The sequence below is a fragment of the Cucurbita pepo genome, chromosome 10, assembly GCF_057944985.1.
Source record: "Cucurbita pepo subsp. pepo isolate OVF chromosome 10, ASM5794498v1, whole genome shotgun sequence".
NCBI classification, from domain to species: Eukaryota; Viridiplantae; Streptophyta; class Magnoliopsida; order Cucurbitales; family Cucurbitaceae; genus Cucurbita; species Cucurbita pepo.
The window spans coordinates 16455065-16474662 of record NC_141807.1 but is presented as its reverse complement, the minus strand read 5'-3'; the positions used below and the strand labels follow the sequence as shown (position 1 = coordinate 16474662).

General features: G+C 34.7%; 1 non-coding gene across 1 annotated transcript; it reads right to left on the bottom strand.

Annotated features, from left to right (window-relative positions):
• Window positions 1-5482: 5482 nt before the first annotated feature.
• Window positions 5483-5555, bottom strand: TRNAA-UGC (transfer RNA alanine (anticodon UGC)). Its single transcript has one exon. It is a non-coding gene; the product is annotated as a tRNA-Ala (tRNA).
• Between the last annotated feature and the right edge of the window lie 14043 nt (window positions 5556-19598).

Below are 19598 nucleotides of genomic sequence, written 5' to 3'. Positions count from 1 at the left end.
TCCTTGCAATCACTTGTTAAGGTACGCCGGTGACCTGACTAAGTCCTTTGTTCTTGCTTAATCCTTTAATTTTTTTCCTTTCTATGCTTTGGGTCTTTCATGAGTGGCTTATTCTTATGGAAGATAATTTCCTTCATTTTTGGGGTGTTACATATACATACTCGTTACAAACACAAAATAAGATGCAGACTCAAAAGAAGAACAAAAAATACTAGATAAAAAACAGAGGTTAGTTCATGGCCCACACTCCAAAGTCCGCTCTCATCCATGACCAACTCCTAGTTACATGAAAAAAAATGATAAACATGGAGTGAGTAAAACTTAGTAAGTAGCCTACTAGTAGGTTGTTAATCGCGACCATAAGCTAGGAGATTACTTCTTGTTATGTTTTGAGGATCTTATACTGATCTTGAAAACCTTCCCCTAAAATAACCTTCAATTTTCTCCCCATGAACACAATCTTCTCCCCATCTATCTTTTTTAAACACTTTTTAAAGTTAAAAGAGTAGTTTTAAGTTTTTTTTTTGGAAAATTTAACTGTATTTTTTTAAAAAAAAAATTATGAGTATTTTTTTTAGATTAAAGTGCAAAGTTTAATGGTATTTTTATTAATTTAGATTATAATTTAAAAAAAAATACAAATTTTTGTTGATTAAGTTAATATTAATTTTATTAAAATACATAACACCACATCAAAATTAATTTATTGGGACTAAAATTAAAACTAAAAAATTAATTTATTTTAAAACTAAAAAGTATACTTTGTTTCTTATCCCAACTATAAAGAATTTAATTCCAAGCTCTCTTCTAATAGACAAACGATTTATTAACCTCTGTTGTAAGATTTCATTTCATCAATTTAAGTAGCGTTCAACTATAAATATCGAATTTTAAAGTATTCCTTGGCAAAGTAAATCGGTTGAAACTATCTATCAAAGGTGTTCCATAATGAGTTGTGGAGAAGTGTTTCCTTCAATTCAAATTTCAATTAAGGATGTCAATGACAAAAAAGTGCAAGAGGCTAGAAGGTTTGTAGTGGAAGAAAATAACAAGAGTCATGGACATCGTTTCATTTACAAGCTGTATCATGTGTCTTATTCATGGTTACTTAAATCTCGTTTAATTGGTGCGCCTTTCACATCAGAGACATTTGAGCCTTAAACCGATCTCTTTGCAATAGCGAACTTATTAAAAACTCTTTGCTTGCTGCAACATTTGCTTGACATAATTGGACCAAAGGACGGTATGGACGACCCTAGCTCACTGTATTTGTCTCCAATCATGAAGTGTGACGTCAGATCTTTGTTCATACCATATTCATTAACTATAACATGGCAAGAAATTTTTTATGTTTTGACTGGGCATGCCATATTCTGTTGTTCTTATATATCTTTAGTTACTTGTGATTAAAGCAAAGAAGTATAGACATGGTTTCCAACCAACCCTTCCTTTATAAGTTAGTTCGACGAATGGGTTTTTGCTATCAATTTATTGTTAACCCTTCCGCTCGATTTTGTGTTATGATATCATGCAAGGAATGAGAATCGACCTTACTTAGACAAAATTATATACTATTTGATAATTATTGTTGATAACAAAGATAAATTGAATTATAAGCATTTTAAGTTAAAAAATAACTAATAATGTTTGATTAATCCACCACATCTAAATGGTGTCAAAGTTATCTTATTTGTAATCAAATAAATTATAAGGATATGAAAATACTAATAAATGGAAATAACAATAAATGGATACCTATGGTAATAAGTATATATGGTAAATTATAATTTATTACTAAATATTCTTAACACCCCACCGCAAGCTGAGCGTCGGATTTGAACAAACGTGAAGCTTGGATCTGAAAAATTCAAAGAGGTTCAGAAACACTTTTCGTGAAGATGTCAAAAACCTGGTTCAGAGGAGGCGTAGAGAAACACTTTCTTGGCCATCGAAAATTGCAGACGGATCGCCGCTCAGCAGCGATGCTGCCTTGGCTTCAGCGAGAATATGTCTAACCCATGAAGAGGGATTGTCGCTTAGCGACGGTGTTGCCTTGGCTCTGGTGAGAATATGTCTAACCCCAAGAAGTAGAAGGGGAAACCTAGAGCAAGGGACAAAGACAATGTTGAAGCCGAAAGAGACGCCACATTGGGCGAAGGAGCCAATTTTGGCGAGAAGGCCAGTCGGAAGAGTCGCCACATTGGGCGAATGAGCCAATTTTGGCAGGAAGGGAGGCAGCAACTTTGTTGGCGAAGAGGCCAGTGCGGCACCTAGATTCCGAAGGTAAATCTCTGCAAAAGGTTGATGGGCTTGTCGAGATTCCATATATTTCTGAAGAGAACACTAATGATCATCCTAAGATTAGGGTTTCTGTGAAGGATGAAGGATGAAGAAAAAATTGGGAAGAAAATGAAAGTGGCTATGTTTGGAAAAGGTGAGGTTGTATGTACAGAGTATGGCGAAAGATGATTTAGAGGTCAAAAGGGTGGAGCCGAAGAGTAATCAGTCGGATCTGCATGTGGTAGCCATGACGACTGCCCCTGCGGCGTCAAATCTAGCAATGGTGGTGGGGAAGAACAGTGGAAGATTTCAAAAGCCATTGAAAAGAAAGGATACGAGTTGCTAAACCAAAATGGCTCTGATACCATGATAATGTTTGATGAATCCACCACACCTAAATGGTGCGAAAGTTATCTTATTTATAATCAAATAAATTACAAGGATATGAAAATAGTAATAAATGAAAATAGTAATAAATGAAAATAGCAATAAAAGGATACCCTATAATAACGCAAATATTAGATATTTGCCTTATAATAAAATATCAAATATAATATATATGGTAAATTATAATTTATTACTGAACACTTGTTAATACAATGGATACATTACAAAGTTATAATCCATCGTATCAGACACTTGACTTTGAATATATTTTGAGAGTGAAACGTACATTAAGCTTGTTTTTAAGTATACAAATATATGAACTTATTTATATGAATTTATTTCTAATATAAAATTGATAAATTTTTTGAAATAATTCTTTTTAATTAATGTATCATTGTCACATCGGTGTCTAGTTTTTTAAGAATGACATGTTACTGTTACGAACAGAAAAAGAAAACTGTAAAGATCAGAAGAATTGGGAGAAATCTCTCATCCAATTGAAGAATGACTAAATCAAATCTAATTCAAATAACTAGATCAAATCTAATCCAAATAACTCAATCAAATCTAATCCTAAGAGTTACCTATCTATTTGGTATCATATTTAAGTCTCGTATCTATATCTCATTTTTATTTTCGTGACTCTGAGATATTTTTCTTTTATAAATAGATATTTTCACGAAAATAAGTTTAATTTATGTTGAGATGGAGAATAAAAATTGACACTTAAAAGGAGGTTGATACTTGGAACTTTGATTCCTCTTAGTGTGAAACTTGCATCTTGCAATTACTTGGGGTAGAGAGTGTGTTTCACTTAAAATTCACTCAATAGAAAATAATCAAATAACGAACCATACTTGAGAGATGATAACTTTTTTTTTTTTTAATCTTTGAGAAATAAGAAAGAATAAAAATTAAAACATGGCATGAATCACATCTTCTTCAATCTTTGTTTTGTTCTCCTAAATGTAAAAAACAAAAAAAAAAAATATATTATATATTTTTAGATATAATTTAAGATGACCTATTTAATAAAACTCCATCCAAACTTCTTCTCATAAATTTAATTATTATTTGTATACAATTGTTAATATGTAAGAAAATAGACGTACAGAATGTTTATACTATTGGTAATACACTAGTCTCGGTTGTTTGACTAAAACAATGCAACCATTGTTCAAACTAAAGAATTTGATTCGAAGCTATCTCCTAATAGAGGGAGGCTCAATTAGACTTTGTTGTAAGATTCGACCCTATCAATTTGAATAGCGTTCTCCAACTATAAATATTGAACTCCAAAGTATTAACAAGCAAAGTAAGTTTGTTGAAACTATCTATAAAAGTGTTCCAAAGTGAGTCGTGGAGAAGATTTGCATTAAAATCTAGTTCCAATTAAGGATGTCAATGACGAAAAAGTGCAAGCTGTTGGAAGGTTTGCCGTGAAAAATTTCAGAGGTGGTAGATATAATTTAATTCACAAGCGTGTGGTGAATGGTCTTTTCAATCACATATAGGCTTTAACCCCAAATTTTATATTATTGTGATAGAAGCTATAAATGACAATAATATTCATTAGTCAGATATTACAATTGTGAAGAAGTTCCGTCATATGCATCGGACTACCGCCATCCTATAAGAAGCTATAAATGACAATAATATTTATTAGTCAGATATTGCAATTGTGAAGAAGTTCTTATCTTTTGACGAATTCATCAAATTCCCTCTCCACAAGTCCTCTCTCTATATGTGCTTGTGGGAAACTAGATGCTTGTGGGAAACTAGATTGCTTTCTTTCTTTAGACTTATTTTAGATTGCTTTCTTTCTTTAGACTTGTTTTAGATTGCTTTCTTTCTTTAGACTTATTTTAGACTAGATTGCTTTCTTTCTTTAGACTTATTTTAGATTGCTTTCTTTCTTTAGACTTATTTTAGACTTATAAGTCCTCTCTCTATATGTGCTTGTGGGAAACTAGATTGCTTTTTTAGACTTATAAGTCCTCTCTCTATATGTGCTTGTGGGAGATTGCTTTCTTTACTTACAATAAGTCCTCTCTCTATATGAGTCATTACTCTCTTTTATTGCTTTCTTTACTTACAATAAGTCCTCTCTCTATATGAGTCATTACTCTCTTTTATGTGCTTGTGGGAGATTGCTTTCTTTACTCTCTTTTATTGCTTTCTTTACTTACAATAAGTCCTCTCTCTATATGAGTCATTACTCTCTTTTATGTGCTTGTGGGAGATTGCTTTCTTTACTTACAATAAGTCCTCTCTCTATATGAGTCATTACTCTCTTTTATGTGCCTCTTTTATGTGCTTGTGGGAGATTGCTTTCTTTACTTACAATAAGTCCTCTCTCTATATGAGTCATTACTCTCTTTTATGTGCTTGTGGGAGATTGCTTTCTTTACTTACAATAAGTCCTCTCTCTATATGAGTACAATAAGTTAAGTCCTCTCTCTATATGAGTCATTACTCTCTTTTATCTATAAGGCTTTCTTTACTTACAATAAGTCCTCTCTATATGGGATCTGTTGTACCCACCTTATACATAACATGTTAAATTAACTCATACTTAAAAAAACAATCTCTCTCTTTTGGAGATTCGAGGTATCGATCCCCGTACCCCGTACCTCTCACATGCTAAGCAAGCACTCTACCATCTGAGCTACATCCCCACAATTTTTGCATCACAAAACCCTAAATTTCTAGTCATCAATAATAGTGAAAATGAAGAAATATTACTACCCAACATGACATGAATAAGGAAAAATTGAAAAGAAATAATATATTTAATAATAGATAGTCTTATTTTTGGAGATGGGGGGTATCGATCCCCGTACCTCTCGCATGCAAAGCGAGCGCTCTACCATCTGAGCTACATCCCCATAATTTGTTCTTCATAAAACCCTAAATGTCCAATCATCAATAATAGTGAAAATAAAAAAATATCAAAATATTAATAACAAATAGTTTGGTTTGGTGATGCGGGGCATCCATAATTGCGAAAATGAAAAAATATAATAACAAATTAAATACTTTCTTTTGGAGATGCAGGCTATCAATCCCCGTATAACTCGCATGCAAAGCGAGCGCTCTACCATCTAAGCTACATCCCCACAATTTTTACGTCACAAAACCCTAAACGTCTCGTCATGAATAATAGTGAAAATGAAAAAAATATCGCTACTCAATATGTCATAAATAAGGAAATATTGAATAGAAATAAAATAGTAATAACGAATAGTTTCTTTTGGAGATGCGAGGTATCGATCCCTGTATCTCTCGCATGCTACATTCCCACGATTTTACGTCAAAAAACTCTAAACTTCCAGTCATGAATGATATTGAAAGTGAAAAACTATCCCCGCTCATTATGTAGTAAATATGGAAAAATTTAAAAGAACTAATATATTTAGTAATCGTTTCCTTTGTTGATGCCTGGTATCGATCCCAGTACTTCTCACATGGGATGCAAACGCTCTACCATCTAAGCTATATCCTCAAGATTCTTATGTCACAAAATCCTAAGCATCTCGTCATCAATAATAGTGAAAATAAAAAAATAACGCTATTCATTATGTCATAAATAAGGAAAAATTGAATAGAAATAAAGTAATAACGAATAGTTTCTTTTGGTGACATGGGGTATTGATTCGATCCCCGTACCTCTTGCATGCTAAGCAAGCAATCTACCATCTAAGCTACATTCCCACAATACTTATATCAGAAAATCCTAAATGTCCTGTCATCAATTCTAGTGAAAATGAAAAAATATCTCCGCTAATTATGTCATAAATAAGAAAAGGTTGAATAGAAGTAAAATATTAATAACAAATAGTTTCTTTTGGAGATGTGGGATATCCCCTTACCTCTTGCATGTTAAATGAGCTCTACCATTGCATGTTAAATGAGCTCTACCATCTAAGCTACATCCCCACAATTCTTGCATCATAATATATTTCCCATCATAAGCTACATCCCGAGCTACATCCCCACAATTGTTGCATGATAAAACCCTCAAATTCCCATCATCAATAATAGTGAAAATGAAGAAATCCCCACAATTGTTGCATGATAAAAACCCTCAAAAATGAAGAAATCCCAACAATTGTTGCATGATAAAACCCTCAAATTCCCATCATCAATAATAGTGAAAATGAAGAAAATCTAGAGATGCAAGTGCTCTACCATCTAAGCTATATCCCCACAATTCCGATGTCACAAAGTCCTAAACGTTTTGTCATCAATAATAGTGAAAATGAGAAACTATCCTTGCTCATTATGTCCTGAATAAGAAAAAATTGAAAAGAAATAACATATTTAGTAATCGATTCAATCGGAGATGCAAGGTATTGATCCCCGTACTTTCCACATGGGAAATGAACGCTCTACCATTTGAACTACATCCCTATGATTCTTACATCAAAAAACCCTAAATGTCGCTTCATCAATAATTGTGAAAATGAAAAAGTATCTCTGCATATTATGTCATAAATAAGAAAATATTGAATAGAAATAAAATATTAATAATAAATAGTTTCTTTTGGAGATGCGAGGTATCGATCCTCGTACCTCTCGCATGCTAAGCGAAGCTACATCCCCACAATTCTTGCATCACAAAACCCTAAATTTTCCATCATCAATAATACTGACAATGAAGAATATTGCTGCTCAACCTGTCATGAATAAGGAAAAATTGAAAAGAAATAATTTTCAATAATATATTTAATAATAGATAGTTTTATTTTGGAGATGCGTGGTATCTATCCCCGTACCTCTCGCATGCAAAGCAAGCGGTCTACTATTTGAGCTACATCCCCACGATTCTTATGTCACAAAATCCTAAACGTCTCGTCATCAATAATAGTGACATGAAAAACTATCCCTGCTCATTATGGCGTAAATAAGAAAAAATTGAAAAGAAATAATATATTTAGTGATCGATTCATTTCGAGATGCATGGTATCAACCCCGTACTTTCCACATCAGAAGTGAGCGCTCTACTATCTGAACTACATCCCCACGATTCTTACATCAGAAAACCCTAAACCTCCCGTCATCAATAATTGTAAAAATGAAAAAATATTTACGCTCATTATTTCATAAACAAGGAAAGATGGAATAATATATTTAGTGATAATGAAAAAATATCTCCGCTCATTATTTCATAAGTTTAGTGATCGATTCATTTGGAGATGCAAGGTATCGATCTCCGTACTTTCCACACCGGAAGCGAGCGCTCTACCATCTGAGCTACATCCCCACGATTCTTACATTAAAAAATCATAAACCTCCCGTCATCAGTAATTGTGAAAATGAAAAATATCTCCGCTCATTATTTCATAATTAAGGAAAGATGTAATAGAAATAAAATATTAATAACATAGTTTACATACGTGTCACTTTTGTTATTTTAATGTGTTTATTTACTTGGTAAATGTCTTTCATACTACAATCTCATGAAGGGGCATTTTGAGAATCGAACTTTCATACCACTAGACCAAATGCCCTTGTTATACCACTTGAAACATATGTATGAAGCCTTACCCTTGTTATACCACTTGAAACATATGTATGAAGCCTTAGGCCTAGGTATTAAGGTCGTATTTTGTCGTATTGCAGGAAACACGTGAAGTCCTCGGATGTAGAATTTGTCTTGGAGAATAAAGCCTTGGGATGAGACGTTAAGAAAGACTTGAGCCAAATAAAGCCTTGGGATGGATGTTAAGAAAGACTTTGAGCCAAATAAAGCCTTGGGATGGGATGTTAAGAAAGACTTTAAGTATTAAGAGCATGATGGTAAGTATAAAATGTCGAGTATGAAGTTAGGTTGATTTCAAATATGAAGTCCTTAGATAAGAAAAGATTTAGACATAGGGGCATTTCAAGAATTAAACTCAAAACCTCTTGCATCCCAAGTGAGAATCATACCACTAAACCAAATGTTTTTTCTTGAACACCCAATATTTTTAGCTTCTACTCAAATATATTTTTCTCTTAGTAGTTGTTGGGCTATAAAACGAAAAGTTGAATTGTTATAATATACCAGGGTTATCAAATAAACCAACAACGCAAGAAAATAAACAAACTAATCAATTTTGGTTGGATTGATTCGGTTCAGTTCATCAGTTTGTTTGATTTAGTTTTTCTATTTTGCCTCGTATGACAAGAAAATAAAGTTGTATTGAATGCACCTTAGTTTCATTTATGACAAACTCATATGAAACATAATTGCATTAATAGTACTCAGAGTTGGAGTCTATAAGCATTTCATGAACTTCAGTGCAATTCGTGCTTCATTAAAGATGAGATGAACTTTAGTTAGGTAAGGGGAACTTTAAATTACTTCATGTGGAGCTTCAATTACTATATGCTAGTTACAATCTTTAGGATTGACTAATTGGACACGAGTTCATGGATTTAGGGAAAATTTTGTGTAATTATCAACTACAACTTATGTTTTAAAATTTTTAGGACATAATTTAGGTAGTTGTTTTTATGAGTCCTAAACTTGTTTCTTTGCATAATATGGATTTAGTTGAACTATTATTATCCATAAGATGGAAAAAGAAATTGTCTTTGAATTGACTAATAGACCTAGGTTCGTCGTTGTTGTCTTTTAACTTGTGATTTTGCAAAAAGCTTAACTAATATGAATTGTCATGTCACAAGAACTTTAAGGTAAATCAAGAATATACCCTACACATCATTCAAGATGGCAATAAAATGGAGTTGAATTGAACGCACTTTAGTTTCATGTTTGGCATGTTCAAGATAAAACATAATTGTATTAATGATATTGAGTGTGGAATCTATAAGAATTTAATGATCTTAAGAGAAATTCCTGTTTTATGAGAGGATACCAACTTTATTTAAGGTACTAGGAGTTTAAGAATTTGGATTTGAATCTAGTTAAGGAACGGTAAGATTTGAAAGTAAGTTTTGAATTCTAGACCAAATTTGTACCTAATTATTTCTTTTTATGACTAGTTATAAATTAAGAGAAAAATATTTTTGTAAATATAGATTTATCTCTAAAGCTTTCTGACGAAACCATGTTCAGACTAGCCGTTTAAAGTCAGGAGATGCGGTCACAGGTGTGATTATTTTGGATGGGTTCGTAATGGAACTTACCGTTGAGATGAGGGAGCCTTCAAAGGTTGTGCACTCACAGATGGGGTTGTTATGTAGCATTAGTCTGTCTTTGTGTTTGAATTCTTTTGTATTTTTTTTTATTTTTTTTATTTTTATTTTTTTTTTTTGTTTTGTAATTGTATCCCAAACATTTTTTTTTTGTTTGGATAAATTTGAACAACACCGTCTTATAATTTTATTTTATTTTATATTTAATGTTGTGTTACTCAATCTCATTTTAATTTTACAACATTTTCTTATTTTATATTAATTTTTTTTTTATTTTTATTTTTTTTCACTCTCAATTTTAGTTTCTATTTGAGTTTTGAACCCTTGAAATTTGAGTTGTGACAGATTGCTACCAGAGCAGCCAGATTTTAAATTATATAGATTTTTTCTTAGGATAAAGAGTTGTATATCTCTATGACTCAACTCGATGACACGTCTCTCCGCGACCAAGTATGCAGTCTAACCCTATTTTTTATTATATGATATGTTGTAAAACTTGTATGAATTTATTGTATGTTTTGATTTTTGTGGTAGTTATAAAATGTTCTTGGACGTTAAAGAGTGAACGTTAACTATATAAGACAATAGTGGATCAACGTTATAGTGTCTAGATATGGTGAGGAGGAAAAGAGTGGTCATGAGATATCTGACTAGCCTTAGGAAAACAGAGAGTTGTCGTTGCACAGTGCGAGACATCTAATCCATGAAATTTTGGTACTAGAAATGAAGAAACTGGAGATGGTCCCCAAACGTCTGTATGGACCATTTCCAATCGCACTTTCTTTGGTTCCTTGGCAGCGTCAACCAGATTAACCCTACGGCGTGACAATCCTTGAGCTTCCACTCCTCCGTGGTCATGGTATCCAGCTTCACCCCCAAAATGGGTTCGTGAATATCTTTCTCGTATAGGTAGTCTTCAATCTGCATCTTCTAGATACTGATATCGAATCCATCAAACTTTTCAATTCCAGTCTTTGAACTTTCCATCTTCACAGATCGTGGTGAATCTCTCCTCGTTCTGATACCAGTTATTAGAATAACACAACAATGCACACACTTGATCTAAATGAACACAAAGAACATGATAGAGAAAATGTAAGAAGAAATATTGACCTGCAAAGGCTCTTTTCAGTGATCACTCAAATGCTTGGCAAAGACACCAAGCCAACACCTCTACTGAAGAAGAGAGACAAAAACAAACCACTAAAGCAACACATGTTCACGCAGAAATACCATCCAGACGGTTGAAGAGAAGGGTCGACCACGATAATTTCAAAGAAAATAGAGAGTTATGATAAGTTAAGGTCAAATCAACTTTGAGTTCAAAGCAACAAGAACCAAAGACTGGTGGGAAAATTCTATGGACTAGTCGAAGTTGTCCACAAGATTAAGGAGACATCATATACGATACAATTGCTCCTATGGATACAGACTAACCCTGTTGTCCACGTCAGTAACTTGAAACGTTATTATTCTGACCAAGAAAACATCAAGTAAAAGCAGGTGGTATGACATCATGCAAAGAAGAAATTGTTTCAAGCGAAGAAAGTAGGAAAGACACCAACAGAGAAGACTTGAAGAGTTAACAAACCGAGAAGTTATTTTCAACAGGTCCTAGTAGGTTGGAAAAGACTCCTCAATACTGAGATCAGCTAGAAGCGCATCGCGAGACCTAAAGTCAGCCTCATCCTACAACGTTGATTTATGAAGAGCCGGTTGATAGAGATATTGACAAATTGTGTAAGGGCAGATGTCGCGGTCATGATTGGCCAAGGCGTGTTGCCTGTGGCTGCATGTTAGATGTCTCAGCTATTCTTGTAAACGATTTGTGGTTCATGGTGGCATGATCATTCCAAACCCCTTTTACTTGCTTTCATCTTAGATAGGCCTTTACTATTATTGTTGTGCCAATACGAGGTGTATGATCAGTTCTCAAAATCATATCTACACCCATCAGGACTAAAATGTCCCAAAATGTACTATAGGAGAACGTGACCAGTTGTTGTTTCTTCACTTTTAGCTTATAACATTGCTTTATTTGAAATTATTTTTAACGTATTTTCTCGCTCACGTTTTCTGAAATATTTCTTTCTAAATGTGATTCGAGCATACATTGCTATTGTTCGTTCAGTCTAAATTTTGCATGGTTGACTTGTTCATTGGATTAGAACAAATGTCACATAATCATTGTCTCACTACTGCAAGAGTGCGATTGTGACACTTGTCTTCCATTCAGTTGTGGGCCGCATCTTCTAACTAGTTACGTGAGTTTGGCTTGGAGCATACGTGTAGGTTGAAAAGGAAATGGTTGGATGCGAACTGCGAATAAGGGTTGGGCCATGGAAGGTTTTTTTTTTTTTTACCACATATGGACTTTGGGCTAGTGAGTCTTAAATTTGTGTTCGTTTTTTAGTTCAAACGAACTCAAATTAAACATTGCACGACTCACTTCTATTCTCTGTTCTGCCTCTTCTTGCTCTCTGAAACTTCTTTAAAGGCTATTGTTCACCGATTATTTGGGAGAATCTTCCTTAAAAGAATTGTGACCACAGATGACCTATGTAGAAAATTTGTACCCCCTTTCCTAAAACAATTAGCAGATAACATACCCAAAACTGATGCGCTGACCTGACTACGCTACACCTCGTCTCACCCCCCCCCCCCCCCCCGGAGTATATGGATCCACCTAATCGATGAACACTCAAACCAAACTCGCCCATCCTTTTTAGCACAGGGACGCGAGAACCAATCCGAGTAGTCTACAGTGGGGAGACCCCTTAAATCAACAAGCAAGAATGGCTAGGTTGATAGCAGGGTTAAAGAAAAGGCGAGTATGAAAAGACGTATCGCGTAACTGTCCCTGTAAGCAGCTTCATTCTTTCTTGATCTATGAACCGACTTTATGAAAAAAATTAGTCTTTTAGCTGAAAGTGTGACTGTTGGGTATGGATAAGCAGGACCTCTTGGTTCGGGGGAAACCAGAGATGTTGGCTAAGAAAGCTAAGCAGGCAAGTACAGGACGGACAAAATGCACATACAAATTGATTGACATGATCCCTCTCCCTCTATCTTTGGCTAGTTGGCTAGTTGCACGATAATCGGGAAAGCATACCAGGTAGGGAAAGAAAGGCTGCTCGATCTCCTGTAAGGCCAACCCTCAACGGCGAGCTCACCAGGCAATGCTATACGTCCGATAGAAGTCCAAGGTTTCGTCTACTACCGACCAGGAAGCTCTTGGAAGAGCTATCGTGAAATGAGAAATACATTCGATTATGGCAACTAATAGATAGCAAACTTTTTGGTAGAAACTGAATGATCCCTTGGCTCGGGCAACAAAAGGAAAAGGTAGTCGTACTCCTACCTTTTCCGTCGGACGATAGGAAAGTTTGAGCTGAAAGATTGAATCATACCTGGTAAGAAAGGCAGGCTTAGCAGGTTTCTCTAAACAAATAAACGAAAAGAGGAAGCAACCGGTCCTAAAGAAGATACCGATACGCATACATTCTCGCATGGAAGAACCTAGCTAAACCAGATCAACGATCCTAACCTAGTCCGACTAACCTTCTTTGGCTGGCCCCCGCCCCTTGTTACAAGGTCAACCCGTACGTGCTTTTTCCTTTCGTTTAGCGAGATGGCTTACCAGCTCTTTCGGCTCATAGCAGCAGTATGAAAAGCGGAATCCTCATCCTGAGTCGAGTCTGCATTGCCATAGGAATCGACATCGGCCAAACCAAGAGCTCCTATTTTTTCTTTAACGAAAGTGGATCTAACAGTTTCGATAAAACCAACCTCTTTTAAAGAAGGAGTCGCTCTGCCTTGATCACCGTGGACATATGCAGCTCCCGTTTTACCTTTGCCTACCGTGAAAAGGAAAGTTCCCTCACGATAGGCCCTCCTAGCTCCCGAACGTCTTTCTATCAATCGAGAGAGGTATAGAATAGTACAACAAACCAACAAGACAAGAATGGACTCATAAGATGGGTGATTAGGGAAGCGATTTCATTTGTGTTATCCGCCAAGGAAATGATCAAGGAATTCTCTATACACGGCTGAGAGATGACCATATTGTTGCACATCCTGAATAAAGTACCGTAGGCAAGCGAAGCTTTTGAAAATGAAAGCGTGTAGAACTCAGATCCACTTTCTCTTCGATTCGTAAACTTCGGATATCTTTCTTTCGTCTTCGGTTGACTGAGAGAGAATTTAGACCTGGCGTGCATCCGATTCGGTCAACAATAAGGTACAGATAGGATTGATTAAATGGACTTGAAGTTCCATTATCGTTAGGTCGAAGATCTCTACTAGGTTTAGTGCACTTTGGTAGTTGCGAATGTTGTCGTAATCGAATGTCTTTCTCATTTAACATTCTCTCTTACCAAGCACTCATACTCGCCAGGGTTGAGAAGACAGTCCGTGAGCTAATTGGGTTTCAAGATTGCGTATACGCGAAAAGATCTCACTTTTGGTTTAGACACAACTAAGCCGGTTCTGGTTCACGAAAGGGCCTGATCTCTTTCATTGGAGCACATTGATGCCGAAGGAGTCTTCGGAACCGATGGAGAGGCTATGATGACTTCAGGCTATTCAAATAGCATGACTGATATCATAAAGAAAGGGTATCTAAGTCACACTAGTGGAATAGCTTTTAACCGACTCAGAACAATCCAGCGAGGGAGAAATCCTCGAACTCCAAGAAGAATCCGATTCATATTCTAGCACAGAATACGAATCAGAACAAGAAGGAAAAAGGACGTGCGAAGGATGCATAAATGTCCTTACAAAGGATCAAGAAATTCTACTCAAAGTAGTAGAAAAAGTTCAAGATCCAGAAATTCAAAAAAAATTGTTATGACAATCTCTAAGCCACCTGAAAGAGAAGAAAGAAATCCCTACAAACTCCAATCAGTTCTCCAAAGATTTGAAAAACCGAGAGAACTCACTACTCATTACAAAGAGAGATTAATAATCTGAAACAAGAGGTACAGGCGTTAAGATCTGAAACTAGGTCAGAATCTTATATGCTTCGTCAAGAAATTCTCAATCTTCAGGAAAGGCTGCCCGAACAAAGGGAAACGGCCCAACCGAACCTGGACGAAGAAGATTTTCAAAGTTCCTTCGTTGGAGCCATCACCACTTCTCAATATCAAAAATGGTACGCTCTCGTTACCTTAAAAATTTATGATTTCAAAATCACACTAAAGGCTCTCATAGATACTGGAGCCGATCAAAATTGCATTCAAGAAGGCTTAATACCTACAAAGTATTTTGAAAAAACTAGTATGGTCTTAGAGGTGCAAACAACAACAAACTCAAAATTAATTACAAACTATCAAAAGTTCATGTTTGCAATGATGGAATTTGCTTTGTAAATTCCTTCCTTTTAGTAAAGGACTTAGGACAAGAGGTAATCCTAGGTACTCCTCTCGTTACTCAATTATATCCTTTTAAAATAAATGAAAAGGGGTTACGGTCAAAGGCCTTAGGAAAGAAGATAAAATTTAACTTTCTTTCCCCCAGAAGGATTAGTGAAATAAATGACCTTAAAAAAATAGAATTATTCAATCAATAAATGAATTAAATTATAAGGAAAAACAAATTTCTTTTTTAAAGGAAGAAATTTCATTCAAAAGAATAGAAGAACAAATTCAAAATAAGACTGTCCAGTCTAAAATCAAAACTTTACAAACTCAGATAGAAAGGGAAATTTGTTCAACTATCCCTAATGCGTTTTGGAATAGGAAGCAACACAGTTGATCTTCCTTATGTCAAAAACTTCGAGGAGAAAAATATTCCTACGAAGGCCCGACCTATTCAAATGAATAGAGAATTACTAACATTGTGCAAAGCAGAAATCAATGATCTTTTACAGAAGGGTCTTATTAGACCGTCAAAGAGCCCCTGGTCATGTGCGGCTTTTTACGTCAACAACCAGGGAGAGAAGGAACGTGGAGTCCCGCCACTGGTAATAAACTACAAACCCTTAAATAAGGTTTCGGAATGGATTAGATATCCAATTCCAAATAAATCAGATTTAATGCAAAGAATTTCAAATGCAAAAATAATTTCAAAATTTGATATGAAATTAGGATTTTGGCAAATCCAGATCTCAGAAAAAGACAAGTACAAGACGGCTTTCAATGTCTCTTTCAGACAATACGAATGGAACGTTATGCCATTTGGGATAAAAAAAACGCTCCATCCAAATTTCAAAAGATTATGAATGATATTTTCAATCCTTTTCAAGACTTTTCAATTGTTTATATTGACGATGTTCTGATTTTTTCTCAAAACATCGATCAACACTTTAAGCATCTTCAAACATTTTTTACGGCAGTCAAAAGAAGCGGTTTAGTTGTGTCTAAACCAAAAAATTAAACTTTTTCAAACAAAAATCCGTTTTCTTGGATTTGAAATTTATTTGGGTCTAATTAAACCCATTCAAAGGTCCATGGAGTCTGCCTCAAATTTTTTGGACCAAATTACAGATAAAACCCAACTACAAAGATAAAACCCATTTGCAAGCCACTTTATAAAAGGCTAAAAAAGAATCCAAAGCCGTGGACAGAAGAACACATCAAAACAGTCCAAAAAATCAAATCCCTTGTCAAGTCAATTCCGCGTTTATCGCTGATAAACCCAAGGGCTAGTTTAATAGTGGAGACCGACGCATCCGATATTGGATATGGAGGAATCCTGAAACAGTCCCTTGACAAGAAAGAATCCATTGTCCGTTTCCATTCGAGAATATGGAATTCTACTAAAAAAAATTACTCAACAGTAAAGAAAGAAATACTTTCAACAGTACTTTGTCAACAGTACTTTGTGTACAAAAATTTGAAAGTGATTTAATTAACAAAAGTTTTGTTATCAAAACAGATTTAAGGGAATCTAAATTTGTTTTAGAAAAAGATGGCAAGAATCTTGTGTCTAAACAAATTTTTGCTAGATGGCAAGCCATTTCATCTTGCTTCGACTTCCAAATTTTGCCTATAAAAGGGGTCGAAAACCCCTTGGCAGATTACCTCTCAAGAGAGTTCTTACTCTCAAAGAAAAATTCTCCCCAAAACCAATCTCCTTCTCCCAGTAATGACCGGAAAGAAAGTGATCGAAAATGGGAAGAAGCCCAATGCTTCTTCAAGCACACCTACTCCAATGACGTCTGACAGCTATGCAATGGATGCTGGTTTCACCTTGGTGACCAGGTCTAAAGCAAAGCTTTCTAAAAAACAAGCGGAGGTTATCACTCCAGCGAAACCTTCTGCCTCTTCAACACGGCCATCTGTCGTTACTCCATCGAGACCTACTGTCTCTTCCACTTCAAAGGGACCTTCTGTCCCCTCAACCTACTCGGATGCGGTTGTTCCCGTTCAATTTTCTCCAGTTCCTGAAATCAGGACCTATTTTCAAAAATCTGTGTCGATACCAGAAGCTATGGTAGAACCAGAATACGACGACCCGAAAATCGGCGAAGTCGTTAAAAAAGCCTATCCATCGGGATTCTTTTATATCCCAGAAGATCTTCATAAAACCAGAAGGTTTTATGAATTTATTCTAGTCGACACAAAGTCCGTTGAAATTACTCATATTCCGAGTCGCGATGATCCTTCGAAAATCGCGTATTCAAAATTAAAAATTTTTAAAGTCATGAACCCGACGTATTGGAATCAAGATCCATACACGGAGATTCACCGCACTTGGTTCACGTTGCATAATTGTCACGTTTTTTATCAACTGGTATAGGTTGCTATTTTCCCACTCGCCCTGCTACAAGATGTCACCCTTAAAGGGATTGGGATCACTTAGTTGCGATTATAACACCTCATAGTTTAGTTGATTATTATTTCTTTTTAAAATATAATGAATTAGTGGAAATAGCTCTACTTATGAATTTTTATTTTTAACGTTAGCAGGGATAGCTCAGTTGGGAGAGTGTCAAACTACAGATTTGAAGGTGACGTGTTTGTTTAATCTCCACGTTCACCGCACCTGTTTCCATTTGCACTATTCAATAAAAATTTAGTTATTATTTATTTTTAAAATTTCAATAAATAATGAATTAGCAGAAATACCTTTACTTATGATTTTTTTTTTCAAATATTAGCGAAGATAACTCGGTTTCACCGCACCTGATTCACGTCACATAACTTGACTCCTAACTATTCAATTTAAAATTAGTGATTATTTCTTTTTAAAATATCAATGAATTAGCTAAATACCTTACTAATGAGTTTTCATTTTTAATGTTAGTGGGGATAGCTTAGTTGGGAGAGCGTCACTATAGATCTCAAGGTTACGTGTTCGAGTTGAAGGAAGTGTCATAAGGCTAACTTTTTTTCAATTTTATTTGATTTTATTTCAATTTTGTCAAACTCACTCAGGTACTCATCTCAATCATTTGAGCCTTGTTGGCCTTCAATAACAATCATTTCAACCTTTTTGGCGTTCAATAAGAGAGACCTTGGAAATAACCTGTAACTATTTAACTGGATTATCACATTAACAATTTGAATCAAATAAAGTGACATTAACCATTTGAATCACCTCAACCCCACTTGTTGAACTTGACCAAATGTCTATAACATAACACTAACAAAGGTACAAAGTAACACAAACAAAGGTACAAAGTAACACTAACAAAGGTACAAAGTTCATAAAAGTCTTTTTAATCTAAAATACCATTGAACTTGATCATTATAGTGCCTCTCAAACGTAGGTAAAGTTTAAATTCGGGTCTCCTTGTCAAACTCACTCGGGTGCTCATCTAAACTATTTTTTTTTTCTATATTTTGAAACTATTTTAAACACTTTTCTCTTGTACTCTTTATAATTTTACCTTTTAAGGTTGTAAATATTTGTGCACGGGTGACTATTATGATTATCAGTCAACTGAGTTAAGTGGAAATAAATTTAGAAGATGAAATTAAAGTATTAATTCTAATGTCATCTTTACCTGAGTTTTGGGATATTGTTATTAATGATATTCAATCTAATGCCATTAGTAATTCACAATGATAATATTCAAAATACTTGACAAAAAAGAATGGTCAACATAAGATATTTGAAACAAATAAATATTTTGTCCTATATCAAATCACTCATTTGAAATTCCTTAATAATAAACCTCAAGTCTTACATCTTTTATAGAGAAAAGTTCCTTAAATAGAAGTCTTATTAGATACTTCTAAGCATTTAGAGATCAACTAGACACAAAGCTAAACATTCTAAAAAAAATTAGGGGTTAAACTTTCTGGTTAACGTAATTTAAGAAACTTATGATTTTTATATTCTCAAGAGTTTAATTGAGCTAGGTCGATTCAATCTAGTGGACCCAAGAATTGAACCGAACCAAACCAACTAGTTAGTAACATGATTTAGTGTAAGCATTTTGACACAAAGTAGAAGCAATAATGGAGGGTTTGCAATAATATAGTTTTCACCCCTTGTTTCTCGAGTGAATATTGAAATAATATGGTTTTCCTGTTAAGTTTTGCACGGAAGAAAGAAAGACTGGGATGTAAAGTATTATTTCAATTTGTTTGTAATATACAACAATATATAAATTAATTATAAGAAATATATAAAATTACATGTTCTCCAAGGGCTTCAATCAACACTAGAGGGTTACTTTTGCAATCACTCTAAAGGTGCTCAAGATCACAACGAGTTAGATAAAATAGCTCTAGAATTTTGAATCCAATAACTTGAGTTTGACTCGGGATAGAATCTCTCTTCTTGTGGAATCTGCATAAAATAGGAAAACCATTCCAAAATCAATTTTTACAAGG